We start from the raw sequence: 21,469 nt of genomic DNA, 5'->3' as shown, positions 1-21,469 counted from the left end.
CAGACCCGGTTAGCCTCGATGTTGCAACACTGTGTTAGCTACATCAGAGAGAGAGAGAGAGAGAGAGAGAGAGAGAGAGAGAGAGAGAGAACCCATACAGGAAGGAGGCATTTTCAGATTCTTTCTCCAGTTCTTCTGCTGTCTGTTTGGCCCTGCCTCAGTTTCCTCACCCATAAACGGGAGAGGCTGGAGATGTGTGTGATCTCAACTCAGATGCCTGTGGCTCTCTCTGGCCTGAGAAGCGTTTTCTGGCAGGAAGGAGTGGCTGCCCAGAGTTTCCTTTCCAGGCAGCCAGTGAGGACATTCTTTCCTGAGCCTGCACATGGAAGCAATTTCTAGATTAGCCTAGGCCGTGGCGCGGCTGCACTCACCGAAGCAGAGGAGCGTGGTGGTGGTGAGGGAAAACAGAGACAAACCCGCTCTGCCCTTTCCCGTGTTTTCTACCACAGAGACTTTGCTGTGTGGAATCTCTGCCAAGTTCTGCTTTTCCATGCCTAGGCAGCAGGGCTTGGCATATTTCACAGTAAGACCTTAATAAACACAAGGAATAAGTAGCTTACATCTGGTCCCTAGAGGGCCAAGACTGGAAGGACCAAGGGGACCTCGCATTCCTGAGTTCTGTTCCCACCGTTTATTATAATCTTTTTCTCTGATCTACGACAAAATGAGGGTGGTGGAGGGACTTCTGCGCTGTTCTCCGTGAAGTTGGGAGGGGGAATTGTTTAATTTCCTCTGCCAAGCAAACCCTTTGCTAGCGCATGTCCTTCCGAGCTTTTTGGGGCTGTCAGTGATTGCCCCACAAATGCGTACACTCAGCTCCTAACTCATGCAGGAGAGGGGCTTTCTCTAGCCTTGTCTGTTGCCCTGGCCCCCGTAAACAGTCCTGAGGACTGCTTTTTTCTCCCACCTCTCGACTTTGACCCTAATTCCAGAGATCACTGAAGGAGCCCTGTTTACCCAGGCTCTTCTACTTCCCCTGACTTCTCTACTACTCATCCCTCACTGATCGGGGGGAGGGGGGAGCTAAGGTTAATTTTGTTAAGCAGAGAGTTTTTTCCTAAAGATGAAATCTGAGCAGATTAGAATATATGTATATTTACACTCATTAAAGGTATTGAATTAATGTTCTCATAATAATAAGTATTTCTCCCAAATCCTTTCTGGAAAAATCTCACAAAATTGAGACAGTGGGCTGACGGATGCCAAATCTTAGTAGGGAACACATTCTTTATTTGTTTTGTTTCTGGGTCTGTGGTGCAGAACTTTCTGGCCCAAGCGCCCTACTATTCCCTTCAGAGGGAGTGTGTTTACAGTGAGCTTGCCGAGTCTGGGCTAGAAATCACACGGGCCATCAGAACCTTATATGTCTGATCCTTACCTCAGGATACTCAGAATTAGCCAAGGTTCGGGATGCGTGGATTTCCTGAGTCTATAGAACCAGGATGAGAAGAACGTGAGAGAGGCCCACAACTGTAGCGTTGTTAGTCTCTGTTTCTGCCGAGCAGAGAGCCTGCGTTTCGGCTTACTGTCTTCCTAAGGCTTCCAGCTAAAGTACCATCCAGGAGACAGAGTTGAAGGTAGTGCACACACACACACACACACACACACACACACACACACACACACACCCTGCCGCTGATGTGGAAGGTTACCTGGGGTAAGAAGGTCATGTGACACATTTCCCCAGGGTCTCAGCCCATTTGTCCTTTGACGGCAGGACTTGAGACAACCACTGCCGCCCAGACGGGCTAACCCCATAGAGCTGGATCCGGCATTCCAGCCACTTTGCACCTCCTTACCTGTCTACAGCGTCCTTTTGTTGCCTGTATTTGTTCAGCGGGCATTTGTGGGTGACTTACCATGAAGCTTGCCAGAGAACGCGTAATTTAGGTAAACTAAGGTCGTGATAAGCTGACCAGATGATTGGTTAGAGAATGGTGGAGATGCTGTTTGGGATTCAAGAAACTCAATCTAAAGACGCAACTGCAGACTGGAGATAGGCGTGGCCAGGGAGCAGACACACGATACGTGTCTGGGGAGGTACGTGTGAGGCAGAGTTCCAAACGCAACGTTCCTGAGGTGAGAACAAGCTGGTCGCGTCGCGGAAAAGGAAGGAGGGTGTGTGGGCTTGGCAGAGGGGGGTGCATGGCCAAGTCAGAGATGTGGGCATGGACAGAGCTGAGGCCTGAACTCTAACTGGAATGGCCAGTGGGGTGATGGAGTCTGGTTTATGTTTTAGTCAGTCACTCGCGCCTCAGGCCCACCACTGCCTGGTTCTGACGGGAGCTCCACACTCACGGGTACATGGCTGCTGTGTCAGACCGCGGTCAGACCCGCCTGCCAGCCTTGGTCATTCGTCCACCCACCCAGGAAACACTTATTCAATACGCACTAAATAAAATCCCCGTGAGAAGGAGGCACAGCCTAGTGGTCATCGGGTGCCCATTCCTGCTGCACACCATTGCCCCCCATTTCCCTCTTGGAGTGGTCAACACAATCCCCAGCATTTCTTCTGTTGCAAACCCCGCTTCTCCTAGGCTTTTCTCTTTGCTCAAGGTGAAAATGCCATTGTATTTTTGAGACACTGTGTCTGAACCTGGAACCCACCAGCTCTGTGAAGCTTGCTGGCCAGGAAGCCCTAGGTACCCGTCCATCTTAACATCCCACCTGCCCCGTTATTATGTGAACGCTAGGGCTCTGAACCTGGGTTCCCATGCCTCCGTGGAAAGTCATCTCTGCAGCCCCTGGACTTCCATCTTTTAAATCTTATTTTCAGAGACAGGGTTTCACTGTATCACTGGCTGTCCTAGAACTCACTCTGTAGACCAGGCTGGCCTCACACTCAGACACCTGCCTGCCTCTGCCTCCCGAGTGGTACTTCCAATTTTTAACAGTAGTGTTTGCTCTTGGCCATGTGTGGTAGGGGTGCATGCCCAGTCTCAGCAGTGGACAGGACGTGGGTGTTTATCCTTGAGGTCCTAGTCCTCTCACTCAGGACCTGGAGCTTTACAAACCCTGGAAATGGATCTTTCTCTTTTTCTGTATGCGGCATTCACGCTGTCAGATGCTCCCTAAATCCACTTCCTCACTCAAAGTCTCCAACATACAAGATATGTTAATTCAAAGGAACCATGGTAAATTCTTTAAAAATGATAATTTTACCTACAAGAGTTTATTTATAAGAAAATTCACGCCTTTAGTTCATTAGAAAGAATTAAAATAGCTATTGGCATTTTGGTTTTGATTGTTTTTAAAGACAAAAGGTTCTTTTTTCTTTCTTTCTTTTTTTTTTTTTCTTTTTGTGTAGCTTTGGAGTCTGTCCTGGAACTCGCTCTGTAGACCACATTGGCCTCAAACTCACTTAGATCTGCCTGCCTCTGCCTCCCGAGTGCCTGGATTAAAGGTGTGCACCACCACCGCCTGGCACCGGCCAGGTTCTGAAACAACAGTCCTCTCTTTCTGAAGGACCACTGGTGAGGAGGAGGAATCAGAGTTCTTCCAAGTCAGGGGAGGAATCTGAGTTCCACCAAGTCGGGGCAATTGTAGCCATCTTTCTCCTCATAGCAGACGGCCATGCTATTGTACATGCCTAATATTTGGGGTTTTGAAAGGACTCTGAATACCCTAGATTTTTTCGTGGTGTGTATTAGTTGTCTCCAAGAGCATTCAGAATATCTGCATGTCTGTAACTGTTTGGATGTCTGGGTTAAAAACACTGGGTAACTGCTAGCCCACGGACACGTCACAAGGCTGTGTGTGTAAGAGCTGCCCGGTGTCTTCACGGGGGATGGTAGATTTTTCACACAGAACTGAACATTTACTCCTTAGTGTCTTTGTCCCTCCTGAGTGCTACAGCAGGGATGCTCAACCCTAGGAATTTAAGCAGCTTCCGTTTTATAGTGTTCTCTAACATTCTTGGTTGGACTCCTTAATGTTAATGCCAGGTCTGGAATCTCTTTTTAAAATAAGAGGGGGAGGGAGGAAAATCTTTTCGTTGGAAAATGTCTTGAAACCAAAGAGAACAGCAGAGGGAAAATGTTGTAGACATTGATGGGACCAGTTCCTCTATGTCCTTTCAATTCTGTTCCTATTTTCTTTATTAAAAATACATTTCTTCAGAGAGGGGGAAAAAGGAAGGAGGGGGGAAGGAGGGAGGGAGGGAGAGAGAGAGAGAGGACACAGGCATGTCACAGTGTGTGTGGGGGTCAGAGAACAGTTTGTGGTCAGTGACTCTTTCCTTCCCACTCACTGGTTGGCTTCGAGGATGGACTCGGGGTGCCAGGCATCCTGCCAATTTGGCTGTTCTCTTTCGAATCTGCTATTTCATTTAAAAGTTACTTAAAAACTTTGGTTTGTCACATAAATTCATCCTGTGTAATAATTTCTTATTCCCTTTTATGTGTGGAGTTAATATTATATATATTTGTATAATGTGTGTATATTAGTTTCGTCATCTATTGTGTTCAATATCATGGCCAGAGCTTACCTGGCTTCCAGTTCCAAGGGAATGGTCTATAATGATGGGGCGGGGGGGGGGGGGGGGGCGGGGCATGACATGGCAGCAGGCAGGCTCGGCAGCAGGAAGCTAAGAGATCACATCTTTGTTGAACACAGAAAGCAGAAAGAGAGAGAAGTAGGAAGCAGGGTGAGACGATAAGCCTCAAATCCTGCCCACTGTGACAGTAATTCCTCCAGCAAGGCTTCACCCCTAAAGGCTCACACAGCACCATCAGTCAGGGATCGTGCATTCAAATACATGATCTCTTGGGGGACATTTTTCATTCAAATTGTCCCAATATATTTATATATTTGCTGTGTAATGCACCCTAGAACTTACTATTTAAAACATTACTAATTTTTCTTGCTCACTCTCTGGAGTCTGGCATGATTTCTCAGCTAGGCAGCTATCCTGCTGTTCTTGTCTAGGGTTTATCTGGTACCCTAGCTGGGCAGGGATATTCAGGGAGGCAGGGATGGGTGCTCTCTTTTTCAGTGTGGATGATTCAGGATCACCAAGGCGGAAGCAGAAGGCTCTCATTTCTGTGGTCTTCTCAGGGCTAAAGAAATTACAGCTGTAGTGGAGACTCAAGGAAAGGCGAGAAACAGTGTGACTATCAGCAAGTGTGGCTCACTGGAAGTCACCGAAGGGCTCAGTCACCACACAGTCAGTTTTCATATAGTGGGTACAATTGAGTACATGTGCCGGGCACCGGGCACCCAACAGTGAACACGTAAAACATAGTTCTGCCCTCATGAGCATATGGTCCGTGGTGAGTGCAACTGGGTCATCATGGGTTGACACACAGTGGGGAGAAGGCTGGGGTGTGAGTTCATATTAGGCTTGGCTACATAGTGAGACCCTGTGTCAAAAAACCAAAATCATAAGCACGACATGCCCATGTCTGTAGCATGAACTCTACTAGGTCTTAAGGATAAAAGCCCAGAGTCAGATATTGGAGAAAATGCTGAGCAATCAGAGAGACGAAGGAACAAACCACAGCCACCTTACCTACTCAACTTCCCAGCTGAAAGGAGACTGAGCTCCCGTTTCCTCCTTCCTGTCTGCCTGTACAGCCCTCCAGACCTCTATGGTTAGCTAGTGGCTAGCTCCACCCTCTGATCTTCAGGCAAGCTTTATTTGTACAAACAAGATATCACCACAGTTCCCCCATTTGTCTAAAAATTAAAAAAGAAAGCTATAACTAATATAAGAAAAACTATTTACTGTAATTACAATAGCTATATGAAATATATATAGGCAATAAATATATTAACAATGTCTAGGCCATTAACAATTGGCAAATTCAGAGAAAATATTCCATATCTATCCTATCTTGGTGAGTCCAAAAGATTGTACCTAATTCACTTTCTATTCTAACTTGTATTTCCAAAACTGTCTTTTTATGTCTCTCAACCTTATATACTTTACATTTCTTTAGTAAATTTCTCTTCTGAATCTGGTAACAAGGAAAACTATAACTATAAAGTCTTCAACTTTATCAGAGACCAGAGAAGGAAATAATATTACCTGAGTAAGCAGGAAGTGCAAGTACCCAACTTCCAACAAATGTGAGAAATGACAGGAACAGCTGTCTGCCTGGAAAGTCTCTGAAAGTTCCTCTGCAATGTTGGGGCATCCATATTTGGCCTATAGGCCTAGCATATCTGACAGACTTTTCTATGAAGCAGGATATTCTGAAGGATTGTATTACTTTGTCTTGGCAAAGACTGGCATTCCTTTCTTTTGTGCCCTGCTTGTCCAATTTAGACATCATACTATCAGCAGTCTAGACAAGGACACTTTCTTGTCCAGTGGCTAACCTTTCACACACAAAAAGTAAACTCTACGTGGAATTTCTTTGATGCCTAACATCTTCTCTGAAATAGATTGGTGCTGTCAGGAGCAGACATGTCTCATTGTCATAAAGAAAAAAAAGAACCTATGTTATTAAAATATCTTAAATGTCATATTCTGTAGATCTCTGAAGTGTTTGAAGATGACCTGTCTGTTTAAAATATATCTCTGTTTGATCTTGAAAACATACCTAATATGACTACAAGTTCGATTGTAATAGTTGACTAATTGCTAGCCTGCATTTTCTTATTATCTTAAATAGTTGGTGATAAGAATAGGTGCCATATGTAGCACAAGTTCTAATAGGTCTTAATGATAAAATCCTGGGCAGGGCAGTGGTGGTGCATGCCTTTAATCCCAGTACCTGGGAGGCAGAGGTAGGCAGATCTGTGAGTTCGAGGCCAGGCTGGTCTACAGAGCAAATTCCAGGACTGAATTTGGCTGGACTTCCAGACCTCAGTAGTTAGCTAGTGGCTCACTCTGCCCTCTGACCTTCAGGCAAGCTTTATCTATACAAACAAGATATCACCAGGTATCAGTCATGAATTCACAGCAGCTGTGGTTACTGGGACTGGGTCTACACAAATCTAGTTCAGAGTCAGCTACGGATCAAGGGAGGAGTAGAGCCCTACTACTTACTGTGGACTGTTGACAACCGACGGGGTCTTGGAGAGAGGCAGGCACAATATCCAGCTGCATGCCTATTGAGAGAAAGAGGTGATTCCAGAAGCTATGGCTCTGCCTGGAAGACTCTAGAATCTTGTTGTTCTCTTATGGCTCCTTTTTTATGTCAGGTTCTGAACATTAGAAAAGTAAAATAGCATCCCCCCCTTTTTTTTTCCTGAAGCCTCAGTGGTAGGGAACGGGCCTCTAGGTGAGGTCACTGCTGTATCAAAAGAAGAGGTGAGCAGTTACCTAAGATAAGACCTCGACCTTTCTAACTCAGGAGGCTCTCTAGAAGGATGGATGTGCAGTTAACATGAATTAAGATGAAGTCAGTGGAATGCTGTGTTGTCTGCTCCCAAGTGGTCTAACGGAGAAATATCAGTGGCCTCAGAGGATGGAGAGGAAGCCTGCCTCCATGATCAATTTTTAATAAACATAAATGGCATAATAAATTATGCATGGAGGAATGGCATAAAGCATTAAACAACAGAGAATAAATTATTTAAACAATTAAAAATTGTCTGTCATACATGTAATGTATGAGAACACTGAATTTTCTCTTCAAGGAAATAGAGCAAGGTTTTATTAAAGGGAGCTTTTCCAAAGATTTATTGAGGAGGGGTCACGTGGGGTCTGCCGGGAAAGGCGGTCGCGCATGAACCCCAGTGTCCTTGTGCTTTCTCTGTAATGTGTGAGAAAGATCTTGCTGGCGAATAGGCCTCTGTCACATGACCCGGGGTACAGCACTGCCCGTCTTTCGGAAGGTTCAAGATCTCTTTCCAGGTAGCCAGGGACAGTGTGAGGGGTCAGCAGGACAGTTTCTCTGTCCAACCTTAACCTTACATGATTCCCAGATAAGCGTCTGTCCCCTGCATAGCCCCTGCTTCAGGGACATGACCATTTCTGACCTGGAGAATTCCCATCAAGGCGTGCCCCCTTCTATCCAGCCTTAGAGGACTCACGTTTATCAGAAGCATCCTGTTAAACAAGATGCATTATCATCAAGGCCAAATGTATCTGCTTATGAACTCCACTCTGCCATGTATTGGTTTTGGCACCTTTATCAGTTAATTTGATCTGTCGTCAGCTCTGTTACTTTATCTGTAAAAGAGACCTAGAAATACCCTCCCCCCAAAAGACTGAGTCGTGTCTCAGGCGCAAATGTCACCTCCAGAGCCTGGAAAAGAGGAGCTTCTCAGTGGGTGTTTAATATCGACAGCAGAATTAGCCGATGGTGTTAGAGTCTCAGGGAGGGATGACAAGGAGGACTGGGGGTGCAGCTGAATAGTGGAGCCCTTGTTTAGCAACTGAAAAACTCTGATTCAACCCCCAGAATCAGGAGGGGAAACAGCAACTAGAGAGGAATGCAAACAGACCAAACAGCTAGCTTAGCTCTGGGAGGAACTTGAGTTTGCTGCTTGAGTCTGAGTCATTGGTCTACAAGCTGACTAACTTCCCGTTTGCTAGACTCTGAGATGCTCTAATGTAACTTTGGAGCTTCTGATGGATGCATCAGAAGAAATGATGAGCTGGGTGGTGGTGGCACACACCTGTCATCCCAGCAGAGGCAGAGGCAGAGGCAGGTGGAGGACTACACAGAGAAGCCCTGTTTTGGAAAAAGAGAGAGAGAGAGAAAGAGAGAGAGAGAGAGAGAGAGAGAGAGAGAGAGAGAAAGAAAGAAAGAAAAGCAAAGAGCAAAGTTGCCCAACTGATAAATTTTAGTAAAATTAAAGTTTCAAAGATGAGCTGTTCCCTTCATTGTTATTCCAAATTAATATTTACCTAACAGCAATGTAAACCTTTGGGATTGTGACCCCTTCTAATGCAGAAACTGGCTAATTAGAAAATATAATTATAGATAGTCATGGCTGGTTTTCTACAAATAGTCGTGTTTATCAACCGAAGTTCAAGTTCAAAGTGTTTTAAAATGTACCAGTAAATATATCACTGACTGGAGATGTCTGTGACTTTTTTACTGTTTGTGTGACAGAGTAACCCCTGTGACCTCTGAGGCTGTGTCATAAAAGGCTGTACTTCGGCCTTGTTCACCAGACACCAGACACTTCCTTGAACAAACATCTGAGAAGCCCACCTGGGCATGGTGGTGTACAGTAACCTAGCATGAGGGAAGCTGAGGTAGGAGGCTTGCCACACATTCTAGGCCAGCCTGGACTAGAAAGTCAGGTTTTGACCCTGGAGAGAGAGAGAGAGAGAGAGAGAGAGAGAGAGAGAGAGAGAGAGAGAAAGAAATCCAGCTAAGGATGATACATGTTGTAGCTCAGTATAGGATATTTTCTTAGTATGCGCAAGACCCTGGATTTGACCCAGGCATCAAAACCAAACAAACAAATGAAGAGGTATGGTGAAACCAAAAGGGCCCTTGTATATCCTCTGCTTGGGAATCTTGGCAACGCCCATCCCAGCCTTCCTAGGCTGTGCTAGCCATGTGTATGTAAACAAAGAGGCTATCTTGGAAATCTCCAGTCTCGGTGTTTCTAGCCTGCGGTGCAGCCAGTGAACCCCGTGGAGACCACAGATGTTCTGAGACAGTATGGCTGCCTCCACTGTACGGTTTCTGGATTCCTGACAATGTGCATGGCTCATGAGGACAGTGAAGTGGTAGTGGTTTTATGCTGCTAGTTTTAGGGTCATTTATTACATGACAATAGATACCCAGAGCTGCCAGCCAGCAATCTTGCCTGACTTTATCTATTGGCTTGGTAGTTGCCGCATAACACATTGTATTTGTGAGGTCGTCGTGTGAAAATGGCGGGTCCCGTTTGTGCCATACAGCTGCTAGATTTTGTTTTCCCCTGAAAGGTCAGCAGGGTGATAGTAATCTCGTTCATTTGTGTGCTTTGGTTCTTAAATGTCTCTAAAGTTCCGAGGCTTGGTCCTCAATAGAGTTCCACTGAGATGCAGGGCCTGGTGGGAGGCACTTAGACCACTGGAAATTGTGGGGATTCTTGTCCTCAGCGTTTTCACTTTGAAGTGTGTTGTGTACATCAAGTAGACCATTGACAGGCTGGCGAGGTAGGTCTATGGATCCTGAGAATGAGGGGTGCCTCTGTTCTCCACCGCTGGAAGACAGGAATCTTTTCATTTCAAAGATCTCAGCCACCTCCCTCCCTCCTGGGAGGAAATATGTCTGCATGGGGATGGGCTGTGGCCTATACTGGTGCCGTGTTGAAATTTGGGCCTGTGATCGTGATCCTGCTTGGGAGGATCCAGAAGGAAGAATCTGACCTGAGCCAGGGCCGAGATCACTGCGGGAGGTAGAATCCTCTCCCGCAGTATCCCCAGGAGGGCTAACAGTCCCCTCAGCCACCTAACTGAAGGGCACTGAATTGGGAGGAGCTGCGCAGAGGAAGGGTGCTTATCACCGAGCTGGGACAGGAAGAGGCACGCGGAGACAGGCTTCTGGTTCCGTGCGTTCAGTGAGGTTAAGGTTCACAATCCCTGCGGCGGTAGAAACAGCTGTTCAATTACTCTTGAGCACCGTTTCCATGACTGATGTTCAGTCTGTTTAACATCCTGACTGCTAAGTCAGCTCAGGCCCCAAGCAGAGACGACAGAATCGACCATGCTCGTGGGTCCTAGAAAAAAGGAGGCGCATCCTACGGCCGAGCACGGCCTGTGAAGGGAAGCAGGGTGACTGGCTGGCAGAATTGCTCTCTCAGAGAAAAACTATTTAGGCCAGATACATTATCAGGGTTTCTGCAGAAAGGGCAAGTCAGGACAGGGTAGGCCATTCAGGCTGGTTAGTCTGAATTATTTTGAAGGACTGCAGACTGTAGGGGGGTGGTCCCTCTTGTCTGGTACATGGCCCTGGGATGGCAAAGGCCTCCTAAGTGCATGACAGAGGAAATCTGGTTCTCCATTGGTGAGTTTTCTTCTCAGGAGCCTATTCTTGGCTGAACCCTTGCCATTTTAAGAACTGGAGAGACCTAGGGCGGGGACTCCTTCAGCTCGAAAACTTTTGCCGTCTTGATGTTGAAAGTCTTATTCACGTGTTTGTGTTTGCATATACATATACACAGTACACGGATGAGTATCAATTGTTGTTGTTTGTGGTCTCCGAGATACCTTTGAAAACTGGAATTACACCCAGGATGGCATGATGCTGACACACCAGGAGTCTCCAAAGGGGACTGTAGAGTCATGCCTGGTTTCTGGTCACTCTGAGAGTGTACCTGTGGTATAGGATGGTGCATGAAATGGCCACCACTCTGTCAACACTGTCTTTATTTCCCTGGCAGGAAGAGTTGCATGCAGGTAACAAATATGTTGCCGTGCAAACTACACAAATGCCAAGTGTAATAACCCTCATCTCAGGCCACAGAAGGGTCGCAGGTTCCTGTTTCGTTGGTTGTCTTTATATAGATATAGATATATCTTTATATATATATCTCAATGGCAGTCTGTCGTCATGACGATCCAGGATGGCGGTGATGTCTGCTTTGTAATATTTACTTTGTACTTTTAATCAGGCTAGGTGGTTTTTAAAAACATTGCTTGAGTGAGTATCTTGTATATTCTATAGCACACTGTACTTACAAATAAAGTCTTTTCTCCTCCTTCTGTATTTCTTCTTGCTAGGAGAGTTTCACACCTATAAAATCTATTTACTTGAAATATAATCAAGCTTGATAAATATTATAGTAGTTTATAGTAGTAATTTCCCAGCAATCAGAGGAGTCGAGTTTATTAAGAACTGATACCAAAAAGGAAGGTGGCTTAGCCGGTAAATGCACTTGGCATGGAAGCCTAATGACTTCAGTTCCTTGCCTGGAACCCACACAAAGGTGGAAGGAAGGAGAGAGTGGACTCTACAGAGGTGCCTCCTGACCTCCACACGCGTGTCCTGTGACACAAATGGTGCCCCCTGACCTCCACACGCATGTCCTGTGACACAAATGGTGCCTCCTGACCTCCACACGCGTGTCCTGTGACACAAATGGTGCCCCCTGACCTCCACACGCGTGTCCTGTGACACAAATGCTTTCCTCCCATCATGCATACAATAAATACCAGACCAGGTGGAAGCTGCCAGGTCCCGCCGCTCTGCCCCAGGGACATGTGAGCAACAGCACAAGCTTGCTTCTGCTCTGACCTCGCAAGAGGGCTAGCGTGCTTCTTCTCCACCCTCCCCACCCTGCTCATCAGTCCAATACCTAGCACCTCAGACCACACCCTAAGGGCCAGTACCCCAGAAGCTATGGCTAAACGAGTCCCCACAACGTGCATACGCACACAATAATAAAAATAATAATGTTTTTAAAAATTAATAAAAGCAAAACTTTTTTTAATATTTAAATATTTATGTATACAATATTTTGTCTGTATGTAGGCCAGAAGAGGGCACCAGGCCTCATTACAGATGGTTGTGAGCCACCATGTGGTTGCCGGGAATTGAACTCAGGACCTTTGGAAGAGCAGGCAGTGCTCTTAACCACTGAGCCATCTCTCCAGCCCCTAAAAGCAAAACTTGATCAGCTCAGTATAACATGCCACAAACTCCTCTTCAACCTCCTTTTGCCACTGTGATCGACGCTCTGTGGTACCCCAGTGTGAAAATGCATCCTGTACAGCTGTTCAGGAGACTATTTCAATAAACACATCTCATGTTGTTAAACAAAGATGGCTGATTATTTCTGTATGTAAATTTGTCCTTCGAAGTTAATTGATGGGTATTATGTTGCATGTAGTACCTAAGTATGTCGCTGAGGTATACAACAGTAATTTAGTAAATTTTAGGCATCACCTGGAATACCAACTTTATTTCCAGAAGCTGATTGAAGGCAAAAAAAAAAAAATAATAGATACTGATATACAGAATATAGTGTTTCTCATTCATTATGGCTGTTACTAATTAATAAACTCTTGACAGATGTTTGTGTTTTGTACACTTACTTCCTTTGCAGAACATGTAATTTAGGCTGTCTGCAGCCACTTCAAAATCAAAAGAGTCCAGGAAAAAAAATATGATAAATACACCAGGTTGGGTTTGATGGTGCTCAGCTGGATATGACCCACACTCTAATTATAACCTGAATAAATCTGAGGCTTCACATGACCAGGTTCCCTGTAGTCACCCACTCCAGTGCCAGAGGCCTTAAAGAACATCTCTTTAATCCAGGCTTTCCCAAAAAACCCTAAGTAAGAGTCCTAGGCTTATAGCATGTAAACACTTCTCCAAAGTTCAGTGAAGATCCCCATTCCTCCCCAATACACATGGCTCATCCCCGTTCCTCCCCAACACACATGGCTCATCCCTGTGGCTCATCCCTGTTCCTCCCTAACATACATGGCTCATCCCCATTCCTCCCCAGCACACAGGGCTGGTCCTAAGCCTGGTTCTATTTCTCCCAGCTACCTGGCTACTCACCAGCAGTGATGCTTTTCTTGTTTATGATGAAGATGTTGTAAATCATGTACCCTTTTCTTCCTGGTTTCTAGTCAAATGCAGATAGTTCCAAATCTGGGAACAAAACTGCTCTGATACCTGCAGGCTCAGGGCAGCCTTGTGGAGCTCTGATCCTACTTCCTGGCTGGCTGTGACTTTCTAGAAAGATCTAAACTTAACCTCATTTACCCTAGTTCCCAAATACCCTTTCTTTTCTGTGTGCAGAACACCGCAGAAATGAAGTTCTTTGCTTGACTGGTTGTCTCTCTTGCTAATTTACCTATCAAGAGTGTCAATATCCACTGTTTTTGCATTGCACTTGTTAAGGCCTTTGAATGTTGCATCAGATCTCATCCTTGTAAAGATGTCCCTGTGTTAAAATGAGAAAACTGAGACCCGAAAGAATGAACTAACTCACCGCACCTAGTAAGTAGTGGGTCTGTTTGAATCCAGGCATTCTGATTTCAGAATCCTTCAGTTGTGAAATGATGGGGACTTGTTTACCAGTTCTGCCTTACTCTGCATTCTCGTTGTTGTGAAGGAGAGGGACAGGGGAGCCCAAGAAGGAGGGTTGTTCAAACAACGAGGTGTTCTCCTGGGCCCACGTTCAGCGTAAGAGAAACACAAATTCTAAAAGCTACCCATCCGCACGGCAAGGGCGCCCTATCGTTCTCGATCTTGCCCAGCGTCCTTGGCGCACGTGTAAAGGGTTTGTGTTCCTGTGCCAGTCTCTTCACCAGCCTCCTTGAAAGGAACGGAGTGGTCTGAAGTGCCCGCCACAAAAGCCTGAGGATCTGAGTTTGATCCCCAGAACCCAAATTAAAAGCTTAGTGTGGAGTTTCTGTAATCCTAGAAGACAGGTGGAATCCAAGCACAGCTAGGAGGAGGGTTTCTGAGGCTTGCTGGCCAACCAGGCTAGCAGGATCTGTGAGCACTGGTCCCAGCGGGGGCAGTGGAGAGGACAGCTGACGCAATGTCCACCTTGTACACGCACTCACAACACACACTGAGCAGCACACGAATCCAGGCATCAAGGTTTTTAACACCTTCTTGGCTACTTCAGGAATTCTGTGTTTATGGGGGCTCTCCACTTAACCTCATCCCTGATGGCAGCAGGGCTTTTTAGTGACTAAGGATGGTTTTTATTCCTGAAATATTCTGTATTGCATAATTATCATCTTGAAAACACTCATATTTACATAACTCACTTTTATAATAGGGACTTTCTAAATGTTATTTTACCATTCAGGGTTTTTTTTTTTATTTTCTTTTGTTGAAAATAGTTTTTTTTTTCTCATTTATGTATCCTGATTATAGTTGTCCCTCTGCTCCTCCCAGCCTCCCTTCCCATCCAGACCCACCCTCTTTCTGTCCCTCATCAGCAAACAAACAGGCTTCTAAGGGATAAATAAAATAAAATACAGTGTAATATAATAGGAGCAAAAATCAACGCATCAGAATAGGACAAAGCAAACAAGAAGAAAGAAAAGAGCCCAAGAGCGGCACAAGAAAAAGAGACCAACTTGTCTGCACACTCAGGAATCCTGTAAAAACACTCAACTGGAAGCCATGATATATATGCAAAGGATTTGTAAGGTAATTTCTAATATAATAAAAAATCTAAAAATAAGGTAAACTTTTTAAAAAATAAAGAAAGGAAAGAAAAACTCAATATGACACTGTAAGACAACAAACCAGCAATGTTGCCATTGAGATCATTTTCTGTTAACTGTCCAGTGCTGGGCATGCAGCCTGCCCTTAAGAGCGGTTTGCTTCCCTAGTCAGACTCCCTTGGAGGAAACTAGAGTTTCATTTGCTAGTGGCTGCCCTTGGAGATAGTGTCTGGGTTAGGGGTGGGGGGACGTGTTTCCTTTCCTTGCAGCTCCACAGCCCCATCTGGAGCAGACTTGTGCAGCCAGGGCTTCTCCATGTCCCTAGTCAGTCTTTTTAGGAACAAAGGTATTTGCCATTTCCGTTCTGTGTCTTGATTAACAATAAAGATGAATGAATGGCTTGGTTATTTGTAATCCAATTCTGTTATGTTGAACAAAAGCCAACCTGGTTTATGGCATCGGGCAGTGCAGTACGCCAAAGAGTGACCGTGCTAGGTCGGGCTCTGGTTTTGAGGGCATGTAGCCCAAGTCTTGATAATTCCCACTTTCATTACATTGCAAAAACACGAACAATGCACCATCGAGAGAACTTTGTTGACCTTTTAACTTCCCTTTAACTGTTCCAAGGGCTCACAGATCGGTGCGAGTGGGTTTTTTTTTTTTTTTTTTTTTTTTTGCGTGAGTACTAAGGGGGAAGCCTTTGTGTGATGTAATAGTTCAAAAATCCCCTCAGCATTTCTGAGAGAAGCGGTTGCTCTATGGTTTGTCTGGACAAGCCGACTTACTCTGTGAAGCCTTGACTGCCAAGTGCTACACAGTGTTCAGCTTCTTATTCAGCCCCCAGCAGAGGGCACGGGCTCTGGGCTCCTTTCTCCCGGAGACTGAACAACAAGGGGACAGCTCACATATGCACTGGAAATGATACTGGATGTCGTCAGACACTTTGGTACCCAATCCCAGTTCCATCACTTCTTTACCAGCCTGGGGAAATCCCTTTAATTCTTGGAAGGTTGCTCTCTCTGTTTGTAACGTGGGGATGAATAGAAAGGATTTGATTGTGTGAAAACAAAAATACCCTTAGCAGGCATGCTACACTTCTTCTTTGTGGTCCTAGCCGGAGTTTCTGGCCCATGGACAGTCACTGAAAGGCATTTAAATTGTCTCTAGCCCTCCGTCCCTCTCCCCCTTTACCATCACTCCAGTCTCTGAAAAATTAAGTATGGAATTTAAATGTTAGCTGTCATTCAGATGCACACGGTGTAAATGTAAAATGCAAAAAAATAACAACAAAAAATACCCCTACACAACCAACACTTGCATTCCTCCCCTGCCCCCCTCCACCCCGAGACAGGGTTTCTCTGTAGCTTTGGAGCCTGTCCTGGAACTAGCTCTTGTAGACCAGGCTGGCCTCGAACTCACAGAGATCCACTCTGGGACTAAAGGCGTGCACCACCACTGCCCGGTCGAACACAAGCATTTTATGGCCAGAATTTCTTCTGGTCCACCGTAGCCATACTAATGCTTAACTAAATGACAGACGTCCCTCTTTCGGAAAAGGGACTTTACAGCTGTACTTTCTTAGCTATCCGACAGGCAGCTCCAACTTCTAGCCTCTCACAGGTCTCGTTATTTTCTCAGCCGTATTCCCTGACTCCTAAGGATGTGTTGTGCTAACGTTCCCGTGAACCTGTCTTGTTCCAGGGCAGATGCCTTAGCTGGTACTAGTAGTGAGGTAGAGACACCATGGGCAGCCTCCCTCCTGCAGACAGATCTGCAGATTTTCCTAGTGCCTGTGGGTCTCAGAGCCTAAAGTTTGCAGAGATTTTCCCGAGGATGTTCTTGGCTGTGTCCCAGCTTTGGGTTCCTGGCTGCCTCTCTGCCTCCTGCTTACCCACACTGTTGGTGAGAGGTATAGTCCCCTTCCATACAGGAAGCGGGGAGCGAGTGGAGGCTTTGCAGTCTGCTCTTTTAGGTTCATTGCTAGAGCCTGGTATAGCGGTTCTCCTGGGATCCCAACACCCGGAAAGCTGTGGTAGGAGGGTTACAAATTTGAGGCCAGTCTGGGCTTCATAGCCAGACTGTTTCATCCCTTTCCCCTCAGAGGGAACCGTTCCTGATGTCTGTGCAGTGTCACCCCTTTGCTCTGCCATTATTGTTACTAACACGAAGCTATCCTTTCATTTCCATAAACAGTGACTTCACCATTCCCTGGACTCAGCTGGCCGTGCTCTGACATTCACCCAGAAAGGTTTGCTATCTAGACAGGAGTATGGGGAGGACTTCTAAACCATTAAAATTGAAAGCACATATTCACAGTCAAGGTCAGAGGATATTATAATAATGACAAGCACGGCCAGTCAGCAGAAATTAAGAAAGGGAGAAAAAACTAAAAAGGAAATTTAACAGTGCATATACTAAAGTATCAGAGTAAGAGAAACAAATGTGGGTAGATTAGGTTCTTCCAATAAAACCACCGGTTCTCAGATACATTAGAAAGGTAATCTAGGTACGTAGCTCAGCAGGAGAGCACTTGTCTACCATGAACGAACCTGTGTTCAGCTCCTAGCACTGGAAAGACAGAAGCTTGCCACTTGTCATGCTAAAGGACATTTAAACTTGTTCCTTCCATCCAGAGGCATCCTTGTATCTATTGGTCATCTTCTTTCTCCCTCTCCCTCTTTGACAGACGTTGGTACCAAGGACTGGGGTATTGCTGTGATAGGCCTGACTACATTTTCTTTGTGAGGAATTTGAAGTTTGGTACTTTGAGTTAGGAAAGCAGTGGAATGCTTTAAGCACTGTTTAATGGGGCACACTAGTAGGAACATGGAAGACAGTGGTGCTGAGGGTGGTTTGAACTGTGGGTGCCTGGCTCAAGAGGTTTCAGAGGCGGTTGAGTATATTGCCTGGAGATCATTCTTGTGATATTTTAGTAAAAAGACTGTGACTGCTTTTTGCCCCTGTCCGAAGAGTCTGCCTGAGGCTAAAGTGAAGAGATTTGAATTAATTCCATTAGCAGAGGAAATCTCAAAGGAGCCTAGTATAGACATTGTTGTGTGGGTATCAGTGTTAACTCTAATTAAGGTTTATAATGAAAAGGAGCAAGCCGGGCGGTGGTGGTGCACACCTTTAATCTCAGCACTCAGGAGGCAGAGGCAGGTGGATCTCTGTGAGTTCGAGACCAGCCTGGTCTACAGAGCTAGTTCCAGGACAGGCTCCAAAGCCACAGAGAAACCCTGTCTTGAAAAACCAATATATATATGAAGAAAAGGAGCAAGCTGAGCAAAGAAAACTACAAAATGTACAATTTGAGGAGAAAAGGGACATCAGGAAGTAAAATATAGCTAAATCCTGTGTTCAAGGAGCTAAACAGATCAAAGGAAAATCTAACGTTAAATGGAATGAAGCAAATAGAGACCTTAGGGCAAGATCCCACCCAGCTAAGCTTTCAACTTGTAAAATGAAATTAAGGACTAGGTTAGGTCAAGGTGTGGTGGTACACGCCTTAATCCCAGCACTCGGGCCTGTAGATCTCTGAGTTCAAGGCCATCCTGGTCCACAGAGCAAGTTCCAGGACAGCCGAGGTTAGACAATGAAGAAAACCATTGAAATCAGAAAGTTAGTGAAGATGAAATTGAACAAGGGACTGTATTAAAGCCCCAGCAAACAGCAGAACTTGGCAGCTTTAGCCTTTTGGTTCTGACTTTAGAGTCAAGGATTCAAGAAAGGGTTATAGAATTTGCCTCGTAGACTAAAGAAAGCTTCTGAGGGAGGATAGGCATGTGTCAGGGGTGTCCCTGCATGGAGGCCCAGAGAGGCCATTGTGTGAAGCTGTGGAAGGTGACCCCAAGATGTTGGAGAATACAGAACTGTGGGTATCTGCTGAGGAGACTGCTAACGGGGAGCAGAGCCAAGAGAAAGAAGTGCCCTGAGGTCAACAAAGCTGAGTTGGAGACCTGAAGAGCATTTTATTTCAGACATGGAGATCTAGAGTTTGGCGTCTGTCCAGCTGGTTTTTGATCTTGCTTTGGTCCAATATTTCCTCACTATGCTCCCTTTCCTCCATTTTGGAATGGTCATGTATATCCTGTGCTATTATATGTTGGAAGTATGTAATCTGTTTTTTTATTTTGATTACAATTAAGAGAATGTATGAATCTCAGAAGAGGCTTTAAACTTTGGACTTTTAAACATTGTTGAGACTGTGATAGACTATGGGGACTTTTGAAATTGGACTAAATACATTTTGCATTATGTTATGGCTACAAGCCTATGGTGGACAGGAAGTAGAATGTGGTCTTTTTAATAGGTATGGCCCCCACAGATTCGTTTGAATGCTTGGCCTATAGGAGTGACACTGTTGCAAGGTGTGGCCTTGCTGGAGGAGGTGTGGCCTTGCTGGAGGAGGCGTGGCCTTGCTGGAGGAGGCGTGGCCTTGTTGGAGGAGGCGTGGCCTTGCTGGAGGAGATGTGGCCTTGCTGGAGAAGGTGTGGCCTTGCTGGAGGAGGTGTGGCCTTGCTGGAGGAGATGTGGCCTTGCTGGAGAAGGTGTGGCCTTGCTGGAGGAGGTGTGGCCTTGCTGGAGGAAGGGTTTCACCTATCTGAGACCTCAGTACACAGTACACAATTCTTTCCCTACTGCCTGTGGATCAAGAAGTAGAACCCTCTTAGCTCCTTCTCCAGCACTGTCTGCCTGCATGCCACTTGCCCTGATGATGAGGGACTAACTTTCTGAAACTGCCAGCCAGCCCCAATTAAATATTTTCCTTTATAAGAGTTGCTGTGGTTGTGGTGTCTCTTCCCTCCCTAACACACTCTTCTATCACCCTTCCCAGCCTTTGTGAGCACTGTTCTGTCTCTATACCTCAAGGTCAACTCTTTCACCTGTGGGAACGTGTGGTACTCATCCCTCCCTCTGGTGCCTGCCTTATTTTAGCTAACATTATATTCTCTGTGTACATTGCGGCAAATGCTGAGACTTCCTCCTTTTCTGTGGCTGAACAGTGGTGAATACATTGCATTCCACGCTGCCTTCTAAGGGTGGACAGTCTGGTTGACTCTTGTGGGCTGAACTGGGATGAACGGGGGAGGATAGGTATCTCCTCAACATACTGATCCCTCTCTACAGTAGTGCGGATGCTGGCTCTCCCTGGAGTCTTATTTTTAGTTTTTGGAGGAAGCTCAAAGTGTTTTGCATAACGGTTGCACTAATTTACGTGACCACTGATAGTTTATGAAAGTTCCCTTTCTTTTCACCCTCAGCCAGCATCTGTTGCTTTTTTGTTTGTTTGTGAGATAGTAGTCTTTCTAACTGGAATTAAAATGGTATCACATTGTGGTTTTGATTGACATTTCCCTAATGGTCAGGCAGAACTGAGCTTGCAAGTTGGCTTCAAACTCATCAGGGGTCACAGGATAGTTTAGTGATTCTAAGTTTGGTTACTTTCCAGTGAGGTAGAGATGATCATAGCTAACCCACTTGCAGTGAAAATGAACGTCTCTGTGTAAAGTGCGTAGCCCTGGGTAAGTGGTGAGGGTCTGGTACGTGACTGACGACAACAGCCAGGGCAGCAGCATCTTTTCTCGCCCCTCTGGGTGCTGGTGAGATGATTAGGGACCATCACTGCTTCAGCACCTTTTCCATGGGATGAAACAAAGAGCCGTGGTTATAGTGTCCAGGTTCTGCCCTCGATGAAAAGGTTGAACATTTTGTCTGTGACCCTTTGTGAAATATGGCAGTAGCGAGGGGTTTGGTTAATCCTCACTCCGTAAAGAAAAAAGCATGATGCTCCCAAAACAGAAGGAGAGGTTCTGGCCATGGAGAAAGGAACAGTGGGCTCTGCCACTCTGCCCTTGCCTGCCACCCTGAGTGGGGAAGCAGAAGCAAGGGCCTTTACCCCCATCCCCGTCAGCCTACCGTGGGGCATGTGCTCCTCATCTTTCAGGCTGGATTTCTCCAACCCCGTGGCAGCACCACCAGCTCCTCAGGCATGGAGTGAAGAAGCAATCACTAAAGTCAGAAAGCAAACCCTGGGAAGAATTTAATTCTCCCACTTCTGTGTTCAGACTAAGTTTGACTTTGTGGTTTGAGGTAAAGTTGGACTGTATCTAGTAGTAGTTAAAAACTCTACGCTAAAAACTCTGTAGACACTGTATACCTAACTACTTTAATCAAAATATATGTTCAGTTTTGGGAAAATAAGAGAAGATAGTTGGCCTGGCGATGGTGGGAAATAGTTTCAACGCTTGACACTTGTCTATAGTTACCTTGCTGGAATCCAGAAACAAAAATCTCTTTTATAGCATTTTTGAAAAGAGAATTGTGCTGGGGTGGCCAAAAAGAAACCGTTTTTGGTTTTTCAAGTGTCAAGTTGAACCAGTTGGAGGCTATTCCCGCTGCCCTGGGACATAGTTTTACTTCCACACACCA

The 21,469-nt window shown here is 45.7% G+C and overlaps 1 protein-coding gene across 1 annotated transcript in view; it reads left to right on the top strand.

The window, feature by feature from the left end:
• LOC121439324 (WAS/WASL-interacting protein family member 1) overlaps nt 1-21,469 on the top strand; it is a 98,156-nt gene that overhangs the window by 19,398 nt on the left and 57,289 nt on the right. The gene's annotated exons all lie outside the window — the stretch shown is intronic.

The sequence above is a fragment of the Microtus oregoni genome, unplaced genomic scaffold (genome assembly GCF_018167655.1).
Source record: "Microtus oregoni isolate MIOR12 unplaced genomic scaffold, Mior012 000060F_ref0000265, whole genome shotgun sequence".
NCBI classification, from domain to species: domain Eukaryota; kingdom Metazoa; phylum Chordata; class Mammalia; order Rodentia; family Cricetidae; genus Microtus; species Microtus oregoni.
The sequence above is the reverse complement of the archived record's forward strand: the minus strand, read 5'-3'. Positions and strand labels throughout refer to the sequence as shown.